General features: G+C 55.5%; 1 protein-coding gene across 1 annotated transcript in view; it reads left to right on the top strand.

The window, feature by feature from the left end:
• The window catches only part of ST8SIA5 (ST8 alpha-N-acetyl-neuraminide alpha-2,8-sialyltransferase 5), a 104,513-nt gene that overhangs the window by 85,503 nt on the left and 229 nt on the right, over positions 1–18,781 (top strand). The gene's annotated exons all lie outside the window — the stretch shown is intronic.

Raw genomic sequence — 18,781 nt, 5'->3', positions numbered from 1 at the left:
CCCCCCCCCCCCCACCCCCCCCCCCCCCCACCCCCCCCCCCCCCCACCCCCCCCCCCCCCCACCCCCCCCCCCCCCCACCCCCCCCCCCCCCCACCCCCCCCCCCCCCCACCCCCCCCCCCCCCCACCCCCCCCCCCCCCCACCCCCCCCCCCCCCCACCCCCCCCCCCCCCCACCCCCCCCCCCCCCCACCCCCCCCCCCCCCCACCCCCCCCCCCCCCCACCCCCCCCCCCCCCCACCCCCCCCCCCCCCCACCCCCCCCCCCCCCCACCCCCCCCCCCCCCCACCCCCCCCCCCCCCCACCCCCCCCCCCCCCCACCCCCCCCCCCCCCCACCCCCCCCCCCCCCCACCCCCCCCCCCCCCCACCCCCCCCCCCCCCCACCCCCCCCCCCCCCCACCCCCCCCCCCCCCCACCCCCCCCCCCCCCCACCCCCCCCCCCCCCCACCCCCCCCCCCCCCCACCCCCCCCCCCCCCCACCCCCCCCCCCCCCCACCCCCCCCCCCCCCCACCCCCCCCCCCCCCCACCCCCCCCCCCCCCCACCCCCCCCCCCCCCCACCCCCCCCCCCCCCCACCCCCCCCCCCCCCCACCCCCCCCCCCCCCCACCCCCCCCCCCCCCCACCCCCCCCCCCCCCCACCCCCCCCCCCCCCCACCCCCCCCCCCCCCCACCCCCCCCCCCCCCCACCCCCCCCCCCCCCCACCCCCCCCCCCCCCCACCCCCCCCCCCCCCCACCCCCCCCCCCCCCCACCCCCCCCCCCCCCCACCCCCCCCCCCCCCCACCCCCCCCCCCCCCCACCCCCCCCCCCCCCCACCCCCCCCCCCCCCCACCCCCCCCCCCCCCCACCCCCCCCCCCCCCCACCCCCCCCCCCCCCCACCCCCCCCCCCCCCCACCCCCCCCCCCCCCCACCCCCCCCCCCCCCCACCCCCCCCCCCCCCCACCCCCCCCCCCCCCCACCCCCCCCCCCCCCCACCCCCCCCCCCCCCCACCCCCCCCCCCCCCCACCCCCCCCCCCCCCCACCCCCCCCCCCCCCCACCCCCCCCCCCCCCCACCCCCCCCCCCCCCCACCCCCCCCCCCCCCCACCCCCCCCCCCCCCCACCCCCCCCCCCCCCCACCCCCCCCCCCCCCCACCCCCCCCCCCCCCCACCCCCCCCCCCCCCCACCCCCCCCCCCCCCCACCCCCCCCCCCCCCCACCCCCCCCCCCCCCCACCCCCCCCCCCCCCCACCCCCCCCCCCCCCCACCCCCCCCCCCCCCCACCCCCCCCCCCCCCCACCCCCCCCCCCCCCCACCCCCCCCCCCCCCCACCCCCCCCCCCCCCCACCCCCCCCCCCCCCCACCCCCCCCCCCCCCCACCCCCCCCCCCCCCCACCCCCCCCCCCCCCCACCCCCCCCCCCCCCCACCCCCCCCCCCCCCCACCCCCCCCCCCCCCCACCCCCCCCCCCCCCCACCCCCCCCCCCCCCCACCCCCCCCCCCCCCCACCCCCCCCCCCCCCCACCCCCCCCCCCCCCCACCCCCCCCCCCCCCCACCCCCCCCCCCCCCCACCCCCCCCCCCCCCCACCCCCCCCCCCCCCCACCCCCCCCCCCCCCCACCCCCCCCCCCCCCCACCCCCCCCCCCCCCCACCCCCCCCCCCCCCCACCCCCCCCCCCCCCCACCCCCCCCCCCCCCCACCCCCCCCCCCCCCCACCCCCCCCCCCCCCCACCCCCCCCCCCCCCCACCCCCCCCCCCCCCCACCCCCCCCCCCCCCCACCCCCCCCCCCCCCCACCCCCCCCCCCCCCCACCCCCCCCCCCCCCCACCCCCCCCCCCCCCCACCCCCCCCCCCCCCCACCCCCCCCCCCCCCCACCCCCCCCCCCCCCCACCCCCCCCCCCCCCCACCCCCCCCCCCCCCCACCCCCCCCCCCCCCCACCCCCCCCCCCCCCCACCCCCCCCCCCCCCCACCCCCCCCCCCCCCCACCCCCCCCCCCCCCCACCCCCCCCCCCCCCCACCCCCCCCCCCCCCCACCCCCCCCCCCCCCCACCCCCCCCCCCCCCCACCCCCCCCCCCCCCCACCCCCCCCCCCCCCCACCCCCCCCCCCCCCCACCCCCCCCCCCCCCCACCCCCCCCCCCCCCCACCCCCCCCCCCCCCCACCCCCCCCCCCCCCCACCCCCCCCCCCCCCCACCCCCCCCCCCCCCCACCCCCCCCCCCCCCCACCCCCCCCCCCCCCCACCCCCCCCCCCCCCCACCCCCCCCCCCCCCCACCCCCCCCCCCCCCCACCCCCCCCCCCCCCCACCCCCCCCCCCCCCCACCCCCCCCCCCCCCCACCCCCCCCCCCCCCCACCCCCCCCCCCCCCCACCCCCCCCCCCCCCCACCCCCCCCCCCCCCCACCCCCCCCCCCCCCCACCCCCCCCCCCCCCCACCCCCCCCCCCCCCCACCCCCCCCCCCCCCCACCCCCCCCCCCCCCCACCCCCCCCCCCCCCCACCCCCCCCCCCCCCCACCCCCCCCCCCCCCCACCCCCCCCCCCCCCCACCCCCCCCCCCCCCCACCCCCCCCCCCCCCCACCCCCCCCCCCCCCCACCCCCCCCCCCCCCCACCCCCCCCCCCCCCCACCCCCCCCCCCCCCCACCCCCCCCCCCCCCCACCCCCCCCCCCCCCCACCCCCCCCCCCCCCCACCCCCCCCCCCCCCCACCCCCCCCCCCCCCCACCCCCCCCCCCCCCCACCCCCCCCCCCCCCCACCCCCCCCCCCCCCCACCCCCCCCCCCCCCCACCCCCCCCCCCCCCCACCCCCCCCCCCCCCCACCCCCCCCCCCCCCCACCCCCCCCCCCCCCCAGCCCCCCACCCCCCCGACCCCGCCCCCGCTCCCCCCCACCCCCCCACCCCTCCCTCCACCCCCACCCCCATCCCCCCCCCCCCCCAACCCTCCTCCCCCCCACCCCCCCCAGCCCCCCCCCCCCCCCCCCCCTCCCCCCCCCCCCCCTTCCCTTAAAAACCCCCCCCCCCCCCCCCCCCCCCCCCCCCCCCCACCCCCCCCCCCCCTCCCCCCCCCCCCCCCACCCCACCCCCCCCCAGGCCATGCTGGTAGGGGCTGATGGGAATTGTAGTTCATGAACATCTGGAGAGCCGCAGGTTGCAGACCCCTGCTTTAGAGTTTATCCTCCTAAGCAGCTATTTTCTCCAAGGGTAATGAACTCTGTAGTGGGGCTATGATGTGCAGGAGCAGCAGTGGCACAGTGGCTAAGAGCAGTGGCTAAGAGCAGGTGCACTCTGATCTGGAGGAACCGGGTTTGATTCCCAGCTCTGCCGCCTCAGCTGTGGAGGCTTATCTGGGGAATTCAGATTAGCCTGTGCACTCCCACACACGCCAGCTGGGTGACCTTGGGCTAGTCACAGCTTCTCGGAGCTCTCTCAGCCCCACCTACCTCACAGGGTGTTTGTTGTGAGGGGGGAAGGGCAAGGAGATTGTAAGCCCCTTTGAGACTCCTGCAGGAGAGAAAGGGGGGATATAAATTCAAATTCCTCCTCCTCCTCCTCCTCCTCCTCCTCCTCCTCCTCCTCCTCCTCCTCCTCCTCCTCCTCCTTCTTCTTCTTCTTCTTCTTCTTCTTCTTCTTCTTCTTCTTCTTCTTCTTCTTTAGGAACAAAGTACACATTTAATCAAATGGATTCCATGAAAATGCAATTTTTCCCTCTTTTATAATGACTCACATTTTTGCTGACAACATACTTTTCAGAATCTTCTTTACTCGTCTATTATTAATGGAAGCTCTTTTGAAGTTCAGTGCTGGACGTATTGTAGCCAAGGTCAGTGAGATGTTACCCGTTCTATTTCCCTGTATCCCAACACAACCTTTAATGAATCCTAACGAAAGCACTTCAGGGGCCGTTGGGCATTTCATATCCTGCATATTCTTTATCTGTTCTATTTTTTTTTGCCCAACATGGTGTTTTTAGCAAAGATCTCCACACAGTATGTGTTACATCAGCATTGAGAGCCTAGCAATGTCAACAGTTTGCTTGGTCTTTTGATGTCAGGTAAAAGGTGTTGCATCTTGGGTCGAATCCCCACTTGAAAATTGCACGCAGATTAAAACCTGTTCGTTGTGAAACCGTGTCCTCTTCATCGGAGTTTCTCCCTCCCCACCGCAGCGAGCACACAGCAGACACACCCAGTTACAGAACTCTTAGCAATCCCCACTACCAGGCGATCTCGCTTCTCCAGTCTCCCCTGATTGGCTGGTGTGCCTTGATGGGGCGGGACCTTTTCCCCCCGCGGAAACGTACCTTGTAGGGGCGTGATCAAAAAAACCCAACGTTTATTTTTACGAACAGTGCGAACAGTTAATCGTTTACCTGTGTAAACCATTAACGATTCAAAGTTACACGTTTGACTGTTTAACGTCTTCCTGCATCCCCTTCTGCTGGCCAATCGCAAAAGCAAAAATGAAACCAAGGACGAGGAAAGGCTGCGCGTGCATCGCGCAGCCGGCAGCCGGCAGCGCTGATGGGTTGCCTGAATTCCACGTCACGCTCCGCGGCGGGAAACGAGTCAGGGTTTCAACCCTCATCCCTCCCCTCGATCAGCTCTGAACCGTGTCAATGGGGTCCGTGCCACTTGCAACCAGGTTCTGCCGGGACATGGGAGAATGGGGAGAATGAGTGCCAGAAATGGAATTTGCCGCAGAAGCAATGGAGGGGTCGTCCCTGAAACCTGGTTAGTTTGCGTTCAGAAACCTGGGTAAGAAAGTAGTGGGGATTCGACCTTGGAAGGAAAGGGGTGGAAGGGAAAGGTGAAAAGAGTTCCATCACTTGTAAGAGAAATTTTTGCTATTTTTTCCAAGAGCACAACGCCTGAGTTATTTAACAGGAATCCCACGGCAGAACTGTCAGAGTCACTTACAGATTTTATCTAAGACCAGACAAGGAGAGACATTTCTGATACCCACTTATCTCGAGCAGTCAAGTATGATATGGGCAGGAGTCTCCACTGGATCCTTACAATGTGGACAAATCCGATCAGTTATGAGATTCAAATAATTTAACAACCGGTTCCGGTGGCGGAATTCAAATAATTTAACAACTGGTTGTTTACAAGCACCATTTTAACAACCGGTTCTGCCGAAGTGGTGCAAACCGGCTGAATTCCACCACTGAATCCGATCCTGGAGAGGGATAGATAAATAGCAACCGTTCGTAACGGCAGATGGTGAAGTATTATGTCTGGTCCTTGAAGTAATCCATCTCAGTTGGGGTTCAGCTAATAATGCAAGATCAACTGTAATAATGTGAGATCTCTGGGTATCACCTGGAGATTGGCAACCATATTCAGAGGTGGGATCCAGCAGGTTCTCACAGGTTCCCGAGAGTAGGTTACTAATTATTTGTGTGTGCCGAGAGGGGGTTACTAATTGGTGATTTTGCCACGTGATTTTTGCCTTAGTTACGCCCCTCCTCTCAGCAGTAGTGTGCAGAACTTGAAGCAGTCTAGCAGGAGGTGGACCGGCGTGCGTGGCAGCCTGTGCCTGCAGGCATTTGTTTCCCGCCAAAGGACCAGCGCAGTGGCTGCGTCCTTGCCACAGCCCTGCCCAGGAATGCCCCCCCCGGAATGCCTGGCCATGCCCCCGTCGTGCCCTACCCAGCCCCATTGGCGCTACGCCACAGTTTGAATCCCACCACCATGGGAACCTGTTACTAAAATTTTTGGATCCCACCACTGACCATATTAATAGTTTTTCAGGAGCATTGGCCTATGGAAAACCTTCTACTGCCTCGGACCCCCGGTTCATAAGGTCAGTACTGTCTACTCAGACTGGAAGTGGCTCGCTGGCTGAGGTGTTTCACATCACGCACTATCTGTAGTTTTGTTTATTTTCACAGCATACCAAAAAAGAAGACATATGTGCTTTCACACCACCACCACATCAATACAAAACAAAAATATGAAATGCAGAAAATACCCCCTCCAATTAAAGCATTATTCATACAAGAAGTGGGGGGATTCAACCTATTAGAACCAACTAAATTATACATCATAACCCCAAATAATGACTTCCTGCTATCTCATAGCGGAATTTTAATCCATTCTAGGTTCATGCATTGATTTAAAATGAAACAATTTATCAATTACACACTGTATCATTTCTAATATTCAATTTCAATCAGCTGTTTTCTTTTAAATCACAGATACTGTGATTATTTTACTTCTACTATATCTTTTTCAATAGATGGTCCGTTAAAGGTTTCCAGTTTTCTGCAAACTTTTCTGTATTACTGTCCCTTAATAAAGTTGTTTATTTTGCTGTTTCTGAATATTTTTGTTTCCCCGAGAGTAACAATTTACACATGAGAGTAAAGTAGTGTGACCAGACGTCCCGCTTTTGGCGGGACAGTCCCGCTTTTAACCAATTTGTCCCGCATCCCGTGGGGTTTTTTAAATGTCCCGATTTTTGGAAGGCTGCTGCACTGCCTTCTGGGGCGCTCCCCTTTCCCCACTCTGTCACTGGGCGGGAAACAGGGGAGCTCCCAAGAAGGCAGTGTGGCAGCCTCCTGTGCTGGCACTGCCTTCTGGGGTGCTCCCGGTTCCCCTGTGACAGGGCGGGAAACCTGGGAGTGCCCCAGAAGGCAGTGCGCTCCTGCGGCTGCGTGCGCGTGTGTCCTGCTTTAAAAAGGTGAAAATCTGGTCACCTTAGAGTAAAGCAGTAGAGAAAGGACTCCCAGCATCTTGATGCTGACTCTTTAGCCAAGCTCCCCTCCAGAGGCTCAGGCCCATTTCTGCACATGCAGAATAATACAGTTTCAATTCACTTTTATTTATTTATTTATTTATTTAACTTTTATTTTACAATTGTTTGAAAGTGAATTTTGCTACTTCATACAGTAAAATCCAGCTGCAAAGTGCATTGAAAGTGTATTGTCGAAGGCTTTCAGGGCCGGAATCACTTGGGTGCTGTGTGGTTTCCAGGCTGCATGGCCGTGTTCTAGCAGCATTCTCTGCTGACGTTTCACCTGCATCTGTGGCTGGCATCTTCAGAGGATCTGATGGTAGGAAAGCAAGTGGAGTATATATACCTGTTGGAGTGTCCAGGGTGGGGGAAAGAACCACTGTCTGTTAACAAGTAAAAGGTGCAATTAGCAAGCTAGATTTACATGTGTTGAGTGAGATCCACCCATTAGCATGTGAGTAACAATGAAGATAGCAAGGTCAATAGGTGAGGGCATCTGAATAGAAGTAGCCAGGCCTTTGTTCCCTTTGACTGTTTATAATCATCCTGTGTTTGTGCGGAGCTGATTAGTCACTGTCTTGACTCTAGTGCTTTTCAACACTGGTAGCCAAGTTTTGTTCATTTTCATGGCTTCTTCCTTTCTGCATTGAAAGTGGATTGAAAGTGCATTATTCTGCATGTGCGGAAGGGGCCTCAGAGTCAGTGCAAAGTCCTTCACTTCCAACATGGCCACAATCTGAGCAATGAGTTAAAGATAGTTATGCTTGCCCAAATGCCCGCGATGTTCTGCTTCTGAGAGCTTTAGGCCATCGCTGCTACTGATGGTGCTTCATGCTGCGTCAGTCAAGCAGCCCTCTCAGCTCCAGCCGGCCTCCGTTTCCTTCTGCCCTCAAGACAAGGTTAGGATGAGGAGACAGAGCAGCTGGAATATCTCCCCATCCCCTGGCTGTTTTGTTGAGCGGCCTCTCCTGTCAACCTGCATTTGTGTGATCCGTGCTGCAAACAAGGCACCAATTTGCCACAACGCCTCTGTGCAAAGAATCCGGGGAAAGGGCAGGGGAAACGGGGGTTTGAAGGGTAGCAGGCAGAGGCAGGCAGATAGTCGGCAGTGCCTTGTAGAGGAAACAGGACGGCCGGGCGGACGAGGGGTAGAAATGCTCACAAACTGTGGGAGCTGTCATGATATATAAAAAGGAGAGTAAAGGTTCACAAAAGGGTCGTTTCAAGTTAGCAGACGTTTGCTCAACCCAGAGGATGGAGACAGTCAGTCTAGGGCACTGATGGCGAACCTATGGCATGGGTGCCGAGGTGGCACTCGGAGCCCTCTCTGTGGGCACGCGTACACAGAGTTCATCATGTGGGGGGCAGAAAATCATCCCCCCCACACATCTAGGCTGGCTTGGGCCACTGAGAACGACGTGCGCGCACTGCAGCGAACAGGGAGGACTCGGCTGGCGGGCCTGGTGTCTGTGCTCCGGGTGGCTGCTGCCCGAGGGGGGGGGGGTGCGCAGAGGAGGCAGAGATGCTAGAGAGGCACAGAGTGGTGCGCGCGGGACTTGCTGGAGGCTAGAACAGGCTGGCCCCTGCTCGAGCAGGTGGGGCGGAGGAAGAGGGAGCCAGCTGTTTTTTTCTAAACTAAAACCTCAGCATTCAGGTTAAATTGCCGGGTTGACACTTCGAGATAAATAAGTGGGGTTTGGGTTGCAATTTGGGCACTCAGTCTCAAAAAGGTTCACCATCACTGGTCTAGGGGCAAGAAGCAGCAACAATTGACCTTTAACATGATTGGTGAATTCAACTGTAAGAAGAAGAAGAAGAGGAGGAGGAGGAGGAGGAGGAGGAATTTGGATTTATATCCCCCCTTTCTCTCATGCAGGAGACTCAAAGGGGCTTACAATCTCGTTGCCCTTCCCCCCTCACAACAAACACCCGGTGAGGTGGGTGGGGCTAAAAGAGCTCAATATACCTCTTCCTCTTTAGAAGAAAAAGAAGAGTTTGGAGTTATATTCCCCCTTTCTCTCCTGCAGGAGACTCAAAGGGGCTGACAATCTCCTTGCCCTTCCCCCTTCACAACAAAAACCCTGTGAGGTAGGTGGGGCTGAGAGAGCTCCGAGAAGCTGTGACTAGCCCAAGGTCACCCAGCTGGCGTGCGTGGGAGTGTACAGGCTAATCTGAATTCCCCAGATAAGCCTCCACAGCTCAGGTGGCAGAGCTGGGAATCAAACCCAGTCCTTCAGATTAGATACACCAGCTCTTAACCTCCTACGCCACTGCTGAGGTGGTTGCCTGGGTGGGGAAAAGTATCCTTGTTGGATGGATGCATTGTATATGCTATGCTAAGTTGAGATAGAGTTGAGTTCTGTGTGTGTTAAACTTTGTTCTTGCTGAAGAGTTCTGTATAGTATTATAGTCTTGTATAGAATAGACTTGTGCGACCTTGCAACTGCTAAAGTAAAACCTTCCTATGGAAAGAGCATCTTGCGTGGAGAGTATTCTTTTCCAAGTGGGATAGAAGGTGGCAGTGAGTGCAAGAAGACTACTAAACATTCTCATTTGACCAGAGTGACTCCGCTTTAAACTCTGCTGATAGGAGCATTATCCCATCTTGCCAGAGTCCCCTGCAGGATTTGGGGTTGTCCATTCCAGGCTGGAAATCCCTAGAGGTGTGGGATTTCAGAAGGAGAGGGATCTCAACAGGGTGTCATGACATAATGTCCACACTTCAAAGCCGCCATTTTCTCTGATCTTTGTAGTCTGGAGATATAATTCCAGATTTCCATGCCTCGCCTGGAGGTTGGGAACCCTTCCTTCTCCCACGCCATTAATGGACTTTTTCACCCTTTCCCAAAAATTGTGGCCATTGATATAAAACTGTAATATTAAACTGCGATCGCTGTATGTCGCTGACTGATTTTTTAAAATGGAGATTGAAAGAGTTCTCCAGGGGTGTGTGAGGAGAACGTAAGTTAAATGTCACCAACACATGAGCTGTAAAAAACAACAACCGGCACATTTCCCCCATCCATGGCATGGTGTAGTAGTGGATAGCTCTTGAATCCTAGGAGACCCAAGTTCGAATCTCTGCTTCTACCATGGAAGCCTGCTGGGTGACCTTGGGCCTCTCCCAAACTCTCAGCCTGGCCTATGAGAAACAGAGGAGGAGGAGGAGGAGGAGGAAGAAGATATTTTAAATGTTTTAGGATTTGCAAGATTATAATGTATGATTGTATGTATGTGACTGTTAGCCCTTCTGAACTCACTCATGGGGACAGTGGGATACAAATCTAATAATAATACCTAATAATAATAATAGATTAACCCAAAGAGCCAGCAAATGCAGTTGAAAGCCCAAAATGCCACTGGCCACAGGCCCGCATGACTTTAAAAGGCTTTCGACAGATCCTTGACTATAAACAGATCCATGGAGGATAAATCTATCAGTGGCAGCTAGCCATGGTGACTAAAGAGAGCCTCCATGTTCAGGGGCAGTCAACCACATCCCAGTGCCAGGAGGCAACATTAGAAGAAGAAGAAGAGTTGGATTTATATCCCCCTTTCTCTCGTGTAAGGATGCTCAAAGGGGGCCTACAAACTCCTTTCCCTTCCCCCCTCACCACAAACACCCTGTGAGGTGGATGGGGCTGAGAGAGCTCCAAGGAACTGTGACTAGCCCAAGGTCACCCAGCTGGCATGTGTTGGAGTGCACAAGTTAATCTGATTCACCAGATAAGCCTCCACAGCTCCAGTGGCAGAGCGGATCAAACCCGATTCTCCAGGTTAGAGTGCACCTGCTCTTAACCACTACACCACACTGGCTCTGGAGAGGACCATGTTCTAAACCGCTTGAGTCCCAACTGGCTAGAAAAGCAGGATACAAATTTTTAAAAAGCATATCTACTCAGTTTAGGGTTGCGAAACTCCAGCTTGGACTACCATCTTATGCTAATAGAAGTTCTCCTGGAGAAAATGGCTACTTTGGAAGGGGGACAGTCAGAGGTGGGATCCAGCAGGTTCTCACAGGTTCCCAAGAGTAGGTTACTCATTATTTGTGTGTGCCGAGAGGGGGTTACTAATTGGTGATTTTGCCACGTGATTTTTGCCTTAGTTATGCCCCTCCTCTCAGCAGTAGCGCGCAGAACTTGAAGCAGTCTAGCAGGAGGTGCACCGGCGTGCGTGGCAGCCTGCACCTGCGTGCCTTCGTTTCCCACCCAAGGACCGATGCGGCGGCTGCATCCCTGCCACAGCCCCGCCCAGGAATGCCCCACCCCCGGAATGCCTGGCCACGCCCCGTCGTGCCCTGTCCAGCCCCATTGGCACATATTGAATCCCACCACCATGGGAACCTGTTACTAAAATTTTTGGATCCCACCACTGGGGACAGTATGGTATAATAGCCCACTGAGGTCTCTGTCCTCTGCAAACCCTGTCCTCCCCAGACTGCCCCTCCCAAAACTCCAGGTATTTCCCAGCCTAGAGCTGGCAACCTTAACCCAGCTGCGAAGGCACTTTGATCCAAAAGGCTGTACCGTGCCAGATTCCGCCAAGGCAAAGAGGCAGATAAGAACATAAGAACATAAGAACTAGCCTGCTGGATCAGACCAGAGTTCATCTAGTCCAGCACTCTGCTACTCGCAGTGGCCCACCAGGTGCCTTTGGGAGCTCACATGCAGGAGGTGAAAGCAATGGCCTTCTGCTGCTGCTGCTCCTGAGCACCTGGTCTGCTAAGGCATTTGCAATCTGAGATCAAGGCGGATCAAGATTGGTAGCCATAGATCGACTTCTCCTCCATAAATCTGTCCAAGCCCTTTTTAAAGCTATCCAGGTTAGTGTCCATCACCACCTCCTGTGGCAGCATATTCGAAACACCAATCACACGTTGCGTGAAGAAGTGTTTCCTTTTATTAATCCTAATTCTTTCCCCCAGCATTTTCAATGAATGCCCCCTGGTTCTAGTATTGTGAGAAAGAGAGAAAAATTTCTGTCTGTCAACATTTTCTACCCCATGTATAATTTTATAGACTTCAATCATATCCCCCCTCAGCCGTCTCCTCTCCAAACTAAAGAGTCCCAAACGCTGCAGCCTCTCCTCATGAGGAAGGTGCTCCAGTCCCTCAATCATCCTCGTTGCCCTTCTCTGCACTTTTTCTGTCTCTTCGATATCCTTTTTGGGATGTGGCGACCAGAACTGGACACAGTACTCCAAGTGCGGTCGCACCACGGCTTTATATAAGGGCATGACAATCCTTGCCGTTTTATTATCAACTCCTTTCCTAATGATCCCCAGCATAGAGTTTGCCTTTTTCACAGCTGCCATGCATTGAGTTGGCATTGCCATGGAACTATCAACTAAGACGCCCAAATCCCTTTCCTCCTCCAGCAGGAGGAGCAGGAGGAGGAGATAGGAGAGAGGAGGAGTTTGGATTTATATCCCACCTTTCTCTCCTGTAAGGAGACTCAAGAGGGCTTACAAGATCCTTTCCTTTTCTCTCCCCACAACAGACACCTCGTGAGGTAGGTGGGGCTGAGAGAGTCCTGAAGAACTGTGACTGCCCCAAGGTTACCCAGCAGAATTATAGGAGTGCGGAAACACACCTGGTTCACCAGATAAGCCTCTGCCACTCAGGTGAAGGAGTGGGGAATCAAACCTGGTTCTCCCGATTAGAATCCACCTGCCCTTAACTACTACACCAGGCTGGCTACACCACAAACGCTGCAGCCTCTCCTCATAATGTTGAACCCGAGAAGAGTGCCGCTATTCAGAGAAGCAAAACATCCCAGTGGAAGGAGCTCAGATTGTCACCTGGTTTGCCACGAGGAGGGTTGCGACCATTTGATAGAGACCCCTTCCCCCCCCCCACCTGTCTCACCCACTATAGCTGCTTGTTTACCCCTCCCCTCCCCCCCTGCTTTCAGCAATAAATGCCAAAAACCCGGAAAACGTTGCCCTCTTCTGGACAGAACACGTTAGCACCTTGAAAATGATGGGAAACACATGGGGGTGCCAGCTCCAGCTTGGGAGATTCCTGGAGATTTGGGGGTGAAGCCCGGGAAGGGATCTCAGTGGGGTACAATGCTAAAAAACCCACCCTCCAACACAGCCGTTTTCTCCAAGGGAACTGATCTCTATGGTCTGGGGCCTAGGTGTCAAACGGAAACTATAGTCCATAACATCTGGACGGCCGCGCGTTTGCCATCTAGGGTCTAGGGCATAGGTGTCAAACTTGCGGCCCTCCAGATGTTATGGACTACAGTTCCCATCACCCCCTGCCAGCATCATTCTGGCAGGGGCTGATGGGAACTGTAGTCCATAACATCTGGAGGGCCGCGAGTTTGACACCTATGCCCTAGACCCTAGATGGCAAACGCGCGAGTTTGACACCTATGGTCTAGGGCAGGGGTCCTCAAAATATGGCCCTCCAGATGTTCATAGACTACAATTCCCATGAGCCCCACCACTTGGCCATGCTGGCAGGGGCTGATGGGAATGGTAGTCCATGAACATCTGGAGGGCCATAGTTTGAAGACCCCTGGTCTAGGGTCACCTGTAATTCCAGATTTCGAAGTTCTACCTGGAAATTGACAACTTCAGCCATGATGGCTGGTTACTGTTTGGCAACGTTATTGTCTCAAAAGACAAAAAAAGATAAAAATGGGGAGAAGATAAGAAAAGGAGAGAGAGGCTCATGAGGCAAAGAACGAAGAGAAGCAGGAGGAGGGATGAGGCCGTTTCCCAGAGCATAACATACTCACTTGCACTGCTGAGTCCAGATTTTTTTAGAACTGGTGGGCCTGAATCCAGACTTCTGAAGCCCACTGGTCAAATTTTAAGATCCCCAGGATCTGGCAAGGTGAAGACCTAAGAAAACCTCGCTCCGCAGCTGGCAAAACGGCCCCTATCAGCAGTGTGTGGCCTGGGAGCACTCGTGGGCTCAGCCAGAGTGAAACACCATTCCACCGGAAGTCCCGGTGTAACCTCTATCTGTGGGTTCTGTGGGGCAGAACTTGGAATGAGTTTGCAACAACAATTTTTTTTAAAAAACAAAATGGTTTACTTTCTTAACATATAACATCAAACATCAACATTTAATGTCACACTTCAAGGTCCTGTTCAGGTTTCATTTCAAGTCCTTCAAGTTCCAGTCTTCTGATATTGCCAAGTCCAATTCTTCCTGCAAGTGGATTGGCTCCTGAAGACTCCAAGGGCTTGGTGAACAGGATTCAACACGATGAAGGTTTCCAGGAGAACTCTCACCCATTACAAACATAAAAAGAAACCCTGAAACAATAAACTCCAACTCCAATAAACTTACAACATAGCAAAAATAAACAACTACCTTCCCAGTAGTTCCCAACAACATTGCAGTTACCTTAACAAGGTGTTAAGGGCTTATTATACAAATCAAGGTCTGAGTCTGGTAGCCTTGTCTCCTCCAAACTACATGAGCTCTGCAGCTTTGAGTCTCCACCCCTTTCTGGGACAAACCATTCTGAGCATGGGGGTTACACCGGCTCCATTATGGTTTGTGTGACCAAATACTATATGTATTGAAGTGGAAGATGCCCTGTGGTTTGTGGCACTTCTAAACACCACACTGGCTCTCACATCGGCTTCATTCTGATGGGGTCGCAGCAGGCTAAGAATGTTAACATTTTGTACCAAGAGGGGGCGCTCTAACCTTAGTCTTTCTTCTGTATTATGGCCAACAGCTGCAAGTGGTATGAAGAAGACATTACTGAAATCAGACAATCAAGCTAAAGGGGGCTTCTTGTGTTACGACTGCAGCTGACTTAGGCTGTCAGGCATTTATGCAAGAGATCCGCTTTTTTGAACCGTGCAACAATAGAGGGAGGGTGAGGGGAGACCTCTGCAAACTACTGTAAAGGTCACGTCACGATTCACTCTGCAATCCCATTTTCTCCTTGCGCTGGGAGATTTTGCCGCCTATTCAGGCAAAGGGCAAAGGAACATTTCTAAACGTGCAGGAGCAACGTGGCAGATCTGCAGCAGAGGATGTTTGGGGATCCGCATTGTGGTGTAGCCAGCCTGGTGTAGTGGTTAAGAGCAGGTGGATTCTAATCTGGAGAACCGGGTTTGATTCCCCATTCCTTCACCTGAGTGGCAGAGGCTTATCTGGTGAACCAGGTGTGTTTCCGCACTCCTATATTCCTGCTGGGTGACCTTGGAGTAGTCACAGTTCTTCAGAACTCTCTCAGCCCCACCTACCTCACGTGGTGTCTGTTGTGGAAACAGATAAGGAAAGGAGCTTGTAAGCCCTCTTGAGTCTCCTTACAGGAGAAAAAGGTGGGATATAAATCCAAATTCCTCCTCTCTCCTCCTCCTCCTCCTCCTCCTCCTCCTCCTCCTCCTCTTCTCCTTCTCCTTCTCCTTCTCCTTCTCCTTCTCCTTCTCCTTCTCCTTCCTCTTCTTCTTCTTCCTCCTCTTCCTCCCACCACCACCACACTTTTAGCTTCCCCTTTTAGCTGGAAACACTGGGGAGTGAACCAGTGACCCCCTCCATGTCAAGTAGTTGTTCTACTTGCTCTGCAGATGCATCAATTGCTGCAAGGCAAAAAGGAATGAACCTTCATCACCACATCTCTTTTGTGGCTGTAAAGCTAGGGAGGCCAACCTTGAGTTCCCCACCTTGAGTTCCCCACAGTTGCAGCTTCTCTACAGTCTACAGAAATCTTGGAGAACATCAGTGCTCTGGAGGGTGGACTCTGTGGACTCGGACCCTACTGAAGTCCCTGCCCTCCCCAGCCTCTTTTCCCAAATCTCTAGGAACTTCTTCTTCTTCTTCTTCTTCTTCTTCTTCTTCTTCTTCTTCTTCTTCTTCTTCTTCTTCTTCTTCTTCTTCTTCTTCTTCTTCTTCTTCTTCTTCTTCTTCTTCTTCTTCTTCTTCTCCTCCTCCTCCTCCTCCTCCTCCTCCTCCTCCTCCTCCTCCTCCTCCTCCTCCTCCTCCTCCTCCTCCTCCTTCTCCTCCTCCTTCTTCTTTTTCTTCTTCTTCTCCTTCTCCTTCTCCTTCTCCTTCTCCTTCTCCTTCTCCTTCTCCTTCTCCTTCTTCTTCTCCTCACCTCCCTCCTCTTTTCTCCTCCTCCACCTTCTCCTGCGTTCTGCGTTCTGCGTCTCCTCGTTCTCGTTCTCGTTCTCGTTCTTCTTCTTCTTCTTCTTCTTCTTCTTCTTCTTCTTCTTCTTCTTCTTCTTCTTCTTCTTCTTCTTCTTCTTCTTCTTCTCCTTCTCCTTCTCCTTCTCCTTCTCCTCCTCCTCCTCCTCCTCCTCCTCCTTCTCCTCCTCCTTCTTCTTTTTCTTCTTCTTCTCCTTCTCCTTCTTCTCCTTCTCCTTCTCCTTCTCCTTCTCCTTCTCCTTCTCCTTCTCCTTCTCCTTCTCCTTCTCCTTCTCCTTCTCCTTCTCCTTCTCCTTCTCCTTCTCCTCCTCCTCCTCCTCCTCCTCCTCCTCCTCCACCTCCTCGTTCTCCTTCTCCTTCTCCTTCTCCTTCTCCTTCTCCTTCTCCTTCTCCTTCTCCTTCTCCTTCTCCTTCTCCTTCTCCTTCTCCTTCTCCTTCTCCTTCTCCTTCTCCTTCTCCTTCTCCTTCTCCTTCTCCTTCTTCTTGCTGCCCCCCTCCTTGCAAGACTTTGGTCACAGCATCATTCTGCGCTTTACAAATCAGAACCCCGTAAAATCTCGGCATAAAATCTATGCACGGATGAATCCACGGCGACCTGCAGGTTTCACGGAAATGGATTTTCCTGCTTCTGCTTCCTGGTGAAGGCCATGGAGATGCCCCCCCCCCCTGAAATGTTCATCCTTTGGCTCAGTTGTCCCTCAGGGAACAGCATGGGGGTCAAAGTGGGAAGGAAGAATTAGCAGAAATTGTTGTCCCTTCCGAAAACAGGAAGGCCGTTCGGAACGTTCCCGGCCTGTTCCGTCAATGGAACTGTAAGGCTGGATTCTTGCTTAGCAAGGCAAACGTCTGCCTCAAGAAATTCATTCATCTTCAGTGGCACAAGAGGCTGTGTTCATTTGGCTGTCTCAGGTGTGCGGCGCAGTCTGAAGCACAAGCCCTCAGAAGTTTGTCCCATTGAGTTCAGTGGGACTTGAATCACAATAAGCCCTTAGAATTGCCTGCCAAGACAATTGCACTAGAGACAGAAATGAACTGGTTTTAATCTGGTTTTAGCATGCATACCTTGTATTTTGTAATTTTTGTTGTTTTTTATATGTGTTTATAATATATATCGATTGTAAAGCCGCCCTCGAGTCCTTCGGGAGAATGGCAGGATATTAATACAAAATATAAATAAAAAATATAAATGTTGGTTGTATCAAGATGTCTCACCCCCATGGCCTTTTTCGCACACACGGTTTGTTCGGGATTAAATATTTGTGGTCGTCACGGTTTCTGCTTGTTGTTTCCACGTACTAGCTCTGGGATGTGGTTCGACCCCTCCTCTGTAATAAGCCCATTCGGCGTCGCCTCTCATTTCCATAATAAACCGATAGCTACCGCAACTTTTTTTTCCAGATTAAGCGGTTTCCCTCCACATTTCTGCCCTATGTCGCGAAAACGTCAGCTACCGAGCAGGTTTTAAGAATCAACCTCAGCGGTGATCACGATTTCTCCCAACCAATCAGGAGAACAGGAATTTGCCAGTTCTTGGCGCACAGATTTTACTGTTTCATTTCCTGTCTCCTTTCGCCTCCGCCTCTCCTCATGCTTGGTCAGGCATTGCATTGTCTTGCTGCAGCGAGGTCTGAAAAATGAGATCTCTGCTGCTTGGTGCGTGGAACTGTGAGATAATGCTTGTCCGGTAGCTCATTGGCTGCATTACGTCCGTGCCAGGGGAGATCAAATGGATGGAATGGGGCAAAACAACCGCCAACTCAGACAAAGCTCTTGGTACTGGTGTGTCATGGCGGAACGACAAGATGAAAGATCTGATTGCAGTATGGGGGGGGGAGGAGGAAGTACAGCGCTCCCTAAAGTCCAGCTACAGAAACTTAGATGTTTTGAGAAGGTGGCGTGAGGAGATCGCCTCAGAGAACACAAAGAACTGCCCTTAAGTGTAGGACAAAGCAAAACTTTACAACGTGACTAAAATAGTTAATCAGCACAATAAGACTTCGGTAATGGTCCTCGGACCATGCCTTACTGAGCTGGAGCTGATATTGGGGACAGAAGCATTAACCAGCCGCACCAGCTCAGAGTGACAAGAATGTATGAGTGGAAGCTTCTGCGATACTTATTAATGGGGACAACACCTTAACACTCAACATTGAACATCAGCGGGAAGCGTCAGACAGTGGGAAGATTGGTGTGTCATCATCTCATTATTGCGTCTGGCGTAACTGGCATTGATGGCGGGGAATGAAACATCTAACGACATGCCCAGGAATATTGGCAGCCAATCAGAACTCTCATTTGCATTGCATTCCACGGCAATGCAAACTATCAGGGTTTCTGGATTCAGATGCAGTTCCAGAACAACTGGTAGAATGCGAGAATGATATTAGAAGCGGCGAACCCGGCAACAAAAGGTTGGGATAATACGATGCGTTGCAGTGATTCAGAGCAAACCTTGTGTGCGAAAGGGCCAATGTCTTACCCAGCCTTCTAAAGCATATACGACAAAAGGAAATAATGCAACAGCCAGAATCTTACATTATTTTCTGTCGTATTCCAAATGATTCCAGTTATGCCATTCTGTTGAAACCATTCATATGAAATGCAACATTTTCTCTCCAATATTCTCCTCTAGTTGAGGAGAAGAGTCACAAGAATGGGTTTCAGTTGCAGGCAGAAAGATTCCGATTAAATATTAGAAAAAGTTTTTTTTTACAGTAGGAGTTGCGCAACAGCGGAATGAGCTAGCTGGGGAGATGGTGAGCTCTCTCACCCTGGTAGTCTTTAAGCAGCAGCTGGACAAACACTTGCCTGGGATGCTCTAGGCCCGTGGTGGCGAACATTTGCCACTCCAGATGTTATGAACTACAATTCCCATCAGCCTCTGCCAGCATGGCCAATTGGCCGTGCTGGCAAGGACTGATGGGAATTGCAGTCCATAA

This window comes from Sphaerodactylus townsendi, linkage group LG07 (assembly GCF_021028975.2).
Source record: "Sphaerodactylus townsendi isolate TG3544 linkage group LG07, MPM_Stown_v2.3, whole genome shotgun sequence".
NCBI lineage: Eukaryota > Metazoa > Chordata > Lepidosauria > Squamata > Sphaerodactylidae > Sphaerodactylus > Sphaerodactylus townsendi.
Note: the sequence above shows the minus strand (reverse complement) of the source record. Positions and strands in the feature narration are given on the sequence as shown.